The sequence below is a fragment of the Schistocerca gregaria genome, unplaced genomic scaffold (genome assembly GCF_023897955.1).
Source record: "Schistocerca gregaria isolate iqSchGreg1 unplaced genomic scaffold, iqSchGreg1.2 ptg000437l, whole genome shotgun sequence".
NCBI lineage: Eukaryota > Metazoa > Arthropoda > Insecta > Orthoptera > Acrididae > Schistocerca > Schistocerca gregaria.
This window is the reverse complement of record NW_026061860.1, coordinates 2675084-2685568: the sequence shown is the minus strand read 5'-3', so window position 1 is coordinate 2685568 and position 10485 is coordinate 2675084.

The following is a 10485-nucleotide window of genomic DNA, read 5'->3' as shown; positions in this document are numbered from 1 at the left end:
TTTAAGTCGATTCGATAACAAATGACGAAAACGGACGGATTTCTCAGGTTTTTACTACATATGAACACTTTTCACATTCTCCCGTGCAACGCGGCTGCTAGTCCTCCTTTCATGCAGAATCTTAAGGTCCTAGCTCATGTCCAAGGCACCAAAGCCAGCTAAAAAGTAAATAATCAGTACCTAAAACTTGAATTGTACTACTTCTTACTGGCTATTACATCAACTTAGAAGCTTCATCTGTGTTCTACTATGGTGCTTTTAGAGTCTCCGCATACCGCAGCACGCGACATAGCTTTGCAGACGATAAGTACAACCGTTTCAGAGAGAAGAGCGGCCAATGTGACGTTCTGGCTTTAAGTCGATTCGATAACAAATGACGAAAACGGACGGATTTCTCAGGTTTTTACTACATATGAACACTTTTCACAATCTTCCCTGCAACTCGGCTGCTAGTCCTCCTTTCATGCAGATTCTTAAGGTCCTAGCTCATGTCCAAGGCATCAAAGCCAGCTAAAAAGTCAATAATCGATACCAAAACTTGAATTTTACTACTTCTTACCGGCTATTACATCAAATTAGAAGCTTCACCTGTGTTCTACTGTGGTGGTTTCAGTGTCTCCGCCTACCGCAGCATACGACATAGCTTTGCAGACGATAAGTACAACCGTTTCAGAGAGAAGAGCGGCCAATGTGACGATCTGGCTTTAAGTCGATTCGATAACAAATGACGAAAACGGACGGATTTCTCAAGGTTTTACTACTTATGAACACTTTTCACATTCTCCCGTGCAACTCGGCTGCTAGTCCTCCTTTCATGCAGAATCTTAAGGTCCTAGCTCATGTCCAATGCACCAAAGCCAGCTAAAAAGTCAATAATCGATGCCTAAAACTTGAATTATACTACTTCTTACTGGCTATTACATCAACTTAGAAGCTTCATCTGTGTTCTACTATGGTGCTTTTAGTGTCTCCGCATATCGCATCACGCGACATAGCTCTGCAGGCGATAAGGACAACCGTTTCAGAGAGAAGAGCGGCCAATGTGACGATCTGGCTTTAAGTCGATTCGATAACAAATGAGGAAAACGGACGGATTTCTAAGGTTTTTACTACATATGAACACTTTTCACATTCTCCCGTGCAACTCGGCTGCTAGTCCTCCTTTCATGCAGAATCTTAAGGTCCTAGCTCATGTCCAAGGCACCAAAGCCAGCTAAAAAGTCAATAATCAGTACCTAAAACTTGAATTGTACTACTTCTTACTGGCTATTACATCAACTTAGAAGCTTCATCTGTGTTCTACTATGGTGCTTTTAGTGTCTCCGCATACCGCAGCACGCGACATAGCTTTGCAGACGATAAGTACAACCGTTTCAGAGAGAAGAGCGGCCAATGTGACGATCAGGCTTTAAGTCGATTCGATAACAAATGACGAAAACGGACGGATTTCTCAGGTTTTTACCACATATGAACACTTTTCACATTCTCCCGTGCAACTCGGCTGCTAGTCCTCCTTTCATGCAGAATCTTAAGGTCCTAGCTCATGTCCAAGGCACCAAAGCCAGCTAAAAAGTCAATAATCAGTACCTAAAACTTGAATTGTACTACTTCTTACTGGCTATTACATCGACTTAGAAGCTTCATCTGTGTTCTACTATGGTGATTTTATTGTCTCCGCACACCGCAGTACGCGACATAGCTTTGCAGACGATAAGTACAACCGTTTCAGAGAAAAGAGGGGCCAATGTGACGATCTGGCTTTAAGTCGATTCGATAACAAATGACGAAAACGGACGGATTTCATAGGTTTTTACTACATATGAACACTTTTCACATTCTCCCGTGCAACTCGGCGGCTAGTCCTCCTTTCATGCAGAATCTTAAGGTCCTAGCTCATGTCCAAGGCACCAAAGCCAGCTAAAAAGTCAATAATCGATACCTAAAACTAGAATTGTACTACTTCTTACTGGCTATTACATCATCTTAGAAGCTTCATCTGTGTTCTACTATGGTGCTTTCAGTGTCTCCGCATACCGCAGCACGCGACAAAGCTTTCCAGACGATAAGTACAACCGTTTCAGAGAGAAGAGCATCCAATGTGACGATCTGGCTTTAAGTCGATTCGATAACAAATGACGAAAACGGACGTATTTCTCAGGATTTTACTACATATGAACACATTTCACATTCTCCCGTACAACGCGGCTGCTAGTCCTCCTTTCATGCAGAATCTTAAGGTCCTAGCTCATGTCCAAGGCACCAAAGCCAGCTAAAAAGTCAATAATCGATACCTAAAACTTGAATTGTACTACTTCTTACTGGCTATTACATCAACTTAGAAGCTTCATCTGTGTTCTACTATGGTGCTTTTAGTGTCTCCGCATACCGCATCACGCGACATAGCTTTGCAGGCGATAAGTACAACCGTTTCAGAGAGAAGAGCGGCCAATGTGACGATCGGGCTTTAAGTCGATTCGATAACAAATGACGAAAACGGACGGATTTCTCAGGTTTTTACTACATATGAACACATTTCACATTCTCCCGTACAACGCGGCTGCTAGTCCTCCTTTCATGCAGAATCTTAAGGTCCTAGCTCATGTCCAAGGCTCCAAAGCCAGCTAAAAAGTAAATAATCAGTACCTAAAACTTGAATTGTACTACTTCTTACTGGCTATTACATCAACTTAGAAGCTTCATCTGTGTTCTACTATGGTGCTTTTAGAGTCTCCGCATACCGCAGCAAGCGACATAGCTTTGCAGACGATAAGTAGAACCGTTTCAGAGAGAAGAGCGGCCAATGTGACGATCTGGCTTTAAGTCGATTCTATAACAATTGACGAAAACGGACGGATTTCTCAGGTTTTTACTACATATGAACACTTTTCATATTCTTCCCTGCAACTCGGATGCTAGTCCTCCTTTCATGCAGATTCTTAAGGTCCTAGCTCATGTGCAAGGCACCAAAGCCAGCTAAAAAGTCAATAATCGATACCTAAAACTTGAAATGTACTACTTCTTACTGGCTATTACATCAAATTAGAAGCTTCATCTGTGTTCTACTGTGGTGGTTTCAGTGTCTTCGCATACCGCAGCATACGACATAGCTTTGCAGACGATAAGTACAACCGTTTCAGATAGAAGAGCGGCCAATGTGACGATCTGGCTTTAAGTCGATTCGATAACAAATGACGAAAACGGACGGATTTCTCAGGTTTTTACTACATATGAACACTTTTCACATTCTCCCGTGCAACTCGGCTGCTAGTCCTCCTTTCATGCAGAATCTTAAGGTCCTAGCTCATGTCCAAGGCACCAAAGCCAGCTAAAAAGTCAATAATCGATACCTAAAACTTGAATTATACTACTTCTTACTGGCTATTACATCAACTTAGAAGCTTCATCTGTGTTCTACTATGGTGCTTTTAGTGTCTAAGCATACCGCATCACGCGACATAGCTTTGCAGGCGATAAGTACAACCGTTTCAGAGAGAAGAGCGGCCAATGTGACGATCTGGCTTTAAGTCGATTCGATAACAAATGACGAAAACGGACGGATTTCTCAGGTTTTTACTACATATGAACACTATTCACATTCTCCCATCCAACGCGGCTGCTAGTCCTCCTTTCATGCAGAATCTTAAGGTCCTAGCTCATGTCCGAGGCACCAAAGCCAGCTAAAAAGTCAATAATCGATACCTAAAACTTGAATTGTACTACTTCTTACTGGCTATTACATCAACTTTGAAGCTTCAACTGTGTTCTACTATGGTGCTTTTAGTGTCTCCGAATACCGCAGCACGCGACATAGCTTTGCAGACGATAAGTAAAGCCGTTTCAGAGAGAAGAGCGGCCAAGTGACGATCTGGCTTCAAGGCGATTCGATAACAAATGACGAAAACGGACGGATTTCTCATTTTTTTACTACATATGAAAACTTTTCATATTGTCCCGTGCAACTCGGCTGCTAGTCCGCCTTTTGATGCAGAATCTTAAGGTCATAGCTCATGTCCAAGGCACCAAAGCCAGCTAAAAAATCAATAATCGATACCTAAAACTTGAATTGTACTACTTCTTACTGGCTATTACATCAACTTAGAAGCTTCATCTGTGTTCTACTATGGTGCTTTTAGTGTCTCCGCATACCGCAGCACGCGACATAGCTTTGAAGACGATAAGTACAACCGTTTCAGAGAGAAGAGCGGCCAATGTGACGATCTGGCTTTAAGTCGATTCGATAACAAATGACGAAAACGGACGGATTTCTCAGGTTTTTACTACATATGAATACTTTTCACATTCTCCCGTGCAACTCGGCTGCTAGTCCTCCTTTCATGCAGAATCTTAAGGTCCTGGCTCATGTCCAAGGCACCAAAGCCAGCTAAAAAGTCAATAATCAATACCTAAAACTTGAATTGTACTACTTCTTACTGGCTAATACATCAACTTAGAAGCTTCATCTGTGTTCTACTATGGTGCTTTTAGTGTCTCCGCATACCGCAGCACGCGACAAAGCTTTCCAGACGATAAGTACAACCGTTTCAGAGAGAAGAGCAGCCAATGTGACGATCTGGCTTTAAGTCGATTCGATAACAAATGACGTAAACGGACGTATATCTTTGGTTATTACTACATATGAACACATTTCACATTCTCCCGTACAACGCGGCTGCTAGTCCTCCTTTCATGCAGAATCTTAAGGTCCTAGCTCATGTCCAAGGCACCAAAGCCAGCTAAAAAGTATATAATCGATACCTAAAACTTGAATTGGTCTACTTCTTACTGGCTATTACATCATCTTAGAAGCTTCATCTGTGTTCTACTATGGTGCTTTTAGTGTCTCCGCATACCGCATCACGCGACATAGCTTTGCAGGCGATAAGTACAACCGTTTCAGAGGGAAGAGCGGCCAATGTGACGATCTGGCTTTAAGTCGATTCGATAACAAACGACGAAAACGGACGGATTTCTCAGGTTTTTACTACATATGAACACTTTTCACATTCTCCCGTGCAACTCGGCTGCTAGTCCTCCTTTCATGCAGAATCTTAAGGTCCTAGCTCATGTCCAAGGCACCAAAGCCAGCTAAAAAGTCAATAATCGATACCTAAAACTTGAATTGTACTACTTCTTACTGGCTATTACATCATCATAGAAGCTTCATCTGTGTTCTACTATGGTGTTTTTAGTGTCTCGGCATACCGCAGCACGCGACATAGCTTTGCAGACGATAAGTACAACCGTTTCAGAGAGAAGAGCGGCCAATGTGACGATCTGGCTTTAAGTCGATTCGATAACAAATGACGAAAACCGACGGATTTCACAGGTTTTTACTACATATGAACACCTTTCACATTTTCCCGTGCAACTCGGCTGCTAGTCCTCCTTTCATGCAGAATCTTAAGGTCCTAGCTCATGCCCAAGGCACCAAAGCCAGCTAAAAAGTCAATAATCCATACCTAAAACTTGAATTGTACTACTTCTTATTGTCTATTACATCAACTTAGAAGCTTCATCTGTGTTCTACTATGTTGATTTTAGTGTCTCCGCATACCGCAGCACGCGACATAGCTTTGCAGACGATAAGTACAACCGTTTCAGAGAGAAGAGCGGCCAATGTGACGATCTGGCTTTAAGTCGATTCGATAACAAATGACGAAAACGGACGGATTTCTCAGGTTTTTACTACATATGAACACTTTTCACATTCTCCCGTGCAACTCGGCTGCTAGTCCTCCTTTCATGCAGAATCTTAAGGTCCTAGCTCATGTCCAAGGCACCAAAGCCAGCTAAAAAGTCAATAATCGATACCTAAAACTTGAATTGTACTACTTCTTACTGGCTATTACATCATCTTATAAGCTTCATCTGTGTTCTACTATGGTGCTTTTAGTGTCTCCGCATACCGCAGCACGCGACAAAGCTTTCCAGACGATAAGTACAACCGTTTCAGAGAGAAGAGCAGCCAATGTGACGATCTGGCTTTAAGTCGATTCGATAACAAATGACGAAAACGGACGGATTTCTCAGGTTTCTACTACATATGAACACTTTTCACATTTTCCTGTGGTACTCGGCTGCTAGTCCTCCTTTTGATGCAGAATCTTAAGGTCCTAGCTCATATCCAAGGCACCAAAGCCAGCTAAAAAGTATATAATCGATACCTAAAACTTGAATTGTACTACTTCTTACTGGCTATTACATCAACTTAGAAGCTTCATCTGTGTTCTACTATGGTGCTTTTAGTGTCTCCGCATACCGCAGCACGCGACATAGCTTTAAAGACGATAAGTACAACCGTTTCAGAGAGAAGAGCGGCCAATGTGACGATCTGGCTTTAAGTCGATTCGATAACAAATGACGAAAACGGACGGATTTCTCAGGTTTTTACTACATATGAATACTTTGCACATTCTCCCGTGACACTCGGCTGCTAGTCCTCCTTTAATGCAGAATCTTAAGGTCCTAGCTCATGTCCAAGGCACCAAAGCCAGCTAAAAAGTCAATAATCGATACCTAAAACTTGAATTGTACTACATCTTAATGGCTATTACATCAACTTAGAAGCTTCATCTGTGTTCTACCATGGTGCTTTTAGTGTCTCCGCACACCGCAGTACGCGACATAGCTTTGCAGACGATAAGTACAACCGTTTCAGAGAAAAGAGGGGCCAATGTGACGATCTGGCTTTAAGTCGATTCGATAACAAATGTTGAAAACGGACGGATTTCTCAGGTTTTTACTACATATGAACACTTTTCACATTCTCCCGTGCAACTCGGCTGCTAGTCCTCCTTTCATGCAGAATCTTAAGGTCCTAGCTCATGTCCAAGGCACCAAAGCCAGCTAAAAATTCAATAATCAGTACTTAAACTTGTATTGTACTACTTCTTACTGGCTATTACATCGACTTAGAAGCTTCATCTGTGTTCTACTATGGTGATTTTATTGTCTCCGCATACCGCAGCAAGCGACATAGCTTTGCAGACGATAAGTACAACCGTTTCAGAGAGAAGAGCGGCCAATGTGACGATCGGGCTTTAAGTCGATTCGATAACAAATGACGAAAACGGACGGATTTCTCAGGTTTTTACTACATATGAACACTTTTCACATTGTTCCGTGCAACTCGGCTGCTAGTCCTCCTTTCATGCAGAATCTTAAGGTCCTAGCTCATGTCCAAGGCACCAAAGCCAGCTAAAATTTCAATAATCAGTACCTAAAACTTGAATTGTACTACTTCTTACTGGGTATTACATCGACTTAGAAGCTTCATCTGTGTTCTACTATGGTGATTTTATTGTCTCCGCATACCGCAGCACGCGACATAGCTTTGCAGACGATAAGTACAACCGTTTCAGAGAGAAAAGCGGCCAATGTGACGATCGGGCTTTAAGTCGATTCGATAACAAATGACGAAAACGGACGGATTTCTCAGGTTTCTACTACATATGAACACATTTCACATTCTCCCGTGCAAAACGGCTGCTAGTCCTCCTTTCATGCAGAATCTTAAGGTCCTAGCTGATGTCCAAGGCACCAAAGCCAGCTAAAAAGTCAATAATCGATACCTAAAACTTGAATTGTACTACATCTTACTGGCTATTACATCAACTTAGAAGCTTCATCTGTGTTCTACCATGGTGCTTTTAGTGTCTCCGCACACCGCAGTACGCGACATAGCTTTGCAGACGATAAGTACAACCGTTTCAGAGAAAAGAGGGGCCAATGTGACGATCTGGCTTTAAGTCGATTCGATAACAAATGACGAAAACGGACGGATTTCTCAGGTTTTTACTACATATGAACACTTTTCACATTCTCCCGTGCAACTCGGCAGCTAGTCCTCCTTTCATGCAGAATCTTAAGGTCCTAGCTCATGTCCAAGGCACCAAAGCCAGCTAAAAAGTCAATAACCAGTACCTAAAACTTTAATTGTACTACTTCTTACTGGCTATTACATCATCTTAGAAGCTTCATCTGTGTTCTACTATGGTGCTTTTAGTGTCTCCGCATACCGCAGCTCGCGACAAAGCTTTCCAGACGATAAGTGCAACCGTTTCAGAGAGAAGAGCAGCCAATGAGACGATCTGGCTTTAAGTCGATTCGATAACAAATGACGAAAACGGACGTATATCTCAGGTTTTTACTACATATGAACAAATTTCACATTCTCCCCTGCAACTCGGCTGCTAGTCCTCCTTTCATGCAGAATCTTAAGGTCCTAGCTCATGTCCAAGGCACCAAAGCCAGCTAAAAAATCAATAATCGATACCTAAAACTTGAATTGTACTACTTCTTACAGGCTATTACATCAACTTAGAAGTTTCATCTGTGTTCTACTATGGTTCTTTTAGTGTCTCCGCATACCGCAGCACGCGACATAGCTTTGCAGACGATAAGTACAACCGTTTCAGAGAGAAGAGCGGCCAATGTGACGATCTGGCTGTAAGTCGATTCGATAACAAATGACGAAAACGGACGGATTTCTCAGGTTTTTACTACATATGAACACCTTTCACATTCTCCCGTGCAACTCGGCTGCTAGTCCTCCTTTCATGCAGAATCTTAAGGTCCTAGCTCATGCCCAAGGCACCAAAGCCAGCTAAAAAGTCAATAATCCATTCCTAAAACTTGAATTGTACTACTTCTTATTGTCTATTACATCAACTTAGAAGCTTCATCTGTGTTCTACTATGGTGATTTTATTGTCTCCGCATACCGCAGCACGCGACATAGCTTTGCAGACGATAAGTACAACCGTTTCAGAGAGAAGAGCGGCCAATGTGACGATCGGGCTTTAAGTCGATTCGATAACAAATGACGAAAACGGACGGATTTCTCAGGTTTCTACTACATATGAACACATTTCACATTCTCCCGTGCAAAACGGCTGCTAGTCCTCCTTTCATGCAGAATCTTAAGGTCCTAGCTCATGTCCAAGGCACCAAAGCCAGCTAAAAAGTCAATAATCGATACCTAAAACTTGAATTGTACTACATCTTACTGGCTATTACATAAACTTAGAAGCTTCATCTGTGTTCTACCATGGTGCTTTTAGTGTCTCCGCACACCGCAGTACGCGACATAGCTTTGCAGACGATAAGTACAACCGTTTCAGAGAAAAGAGAGGCCAATGTGACGATCTGGCTTTAAGTCGATTCGATAACAAATGACGAAAACGGACGGATTTCTCAGGTTTTTACTACATATGAACACTTTTCACATTCTCCCGTGCAACTCGGCTGCTAGTCCTCCTTTCATGCAGAATCTTAAGGTCCTAGCTCATGTCCAAGGCACCAAAGCCAGCTAAAAAGTCAATAATCAGTACCTAAAACTTTAATTGTACTACTCCTTACTGGCTATTACATCATCTTAGAAGCTTCATCTGTGTTCTACTATGGTGCTTTTAGTGTCTCCGCATACCGCAGCACGCGACAAAGCTTTCCAGACGATAAGTGCAACCGTTTCAGAGAGAAGAGCAGCCAATGTGACGATCTGGCTTTAAGTCGATTGGATAACAAATGACGAAAACGGACGTATATCTCAGGTTTTTACTACATATGAACACATTTCACATTCTCCCGTACAACGCGGCTGCTAGTCCTCCTTTCATGCAGAATCTTAAGGTCCTAGCTCATGTCCAAGGCACCAAAGCCAGCTAAAAAGTATATAATCGATACCTAAAACTTGAATTGTACTACTTCTTACTGGCTATTACATCAACTTAGAAGCTTCATCTGTGTTCTACTATGGTGCTTTTAGTGTCTCCGCATACCGCATCACGCGACATAGCTTTGCAGGCGATAAGTACAACCGTTTCAGAGAGAAGAGCGGCCAATGTGACGATCTGGCTTTAAGTCGATTCGATAACAAATGACGAAAACGGACGGATTTCTCAGGTTTTTACTACATATGAACACTTTTCACATTCTCCCATCCAACGCGGCTGCTAGTCCTCCTTTCATGCAGAATCTTAAGGTCCTAGCTCATGTCCAAGGCACCAAAGCCAGCTAAAAAGTCAATAATCGATACCTAAAACTTGAATTGTACTACTTCTTACTGGCTATTACATCATCATAGAAGCTTCATCTGTGTTCTACTATGGTGCTTTTAGTGTCTCCGCATACCGCAGCACGCGACATAGCTTTGCAGACGAAAATGTACAACCGTTTCAGAGAGAAGAGCGGCCAATGTGACGATCTGGCTTTAAGTCGATTCGATAACAAATGACGAAAACGGACGGATTTCACAGGTTTTTACTACATATGAACACCTTTCACATTCTCCCGTGCAACTCGGCTGCTAGTCCTCCTTTCATGCAGAATCTTAAGGTCCTAGCTCATGCCCAAGGCACCAAAGCCAGCTAAAAAGTCAATAATCCATACCTAAAACTTGAATTGTACTACTTCTTATTGTCTATCACATCAACTTAGAAGCCTCATCTGTGTTCTACTATGTTGATTTTAGTGTCTCCGCATACCG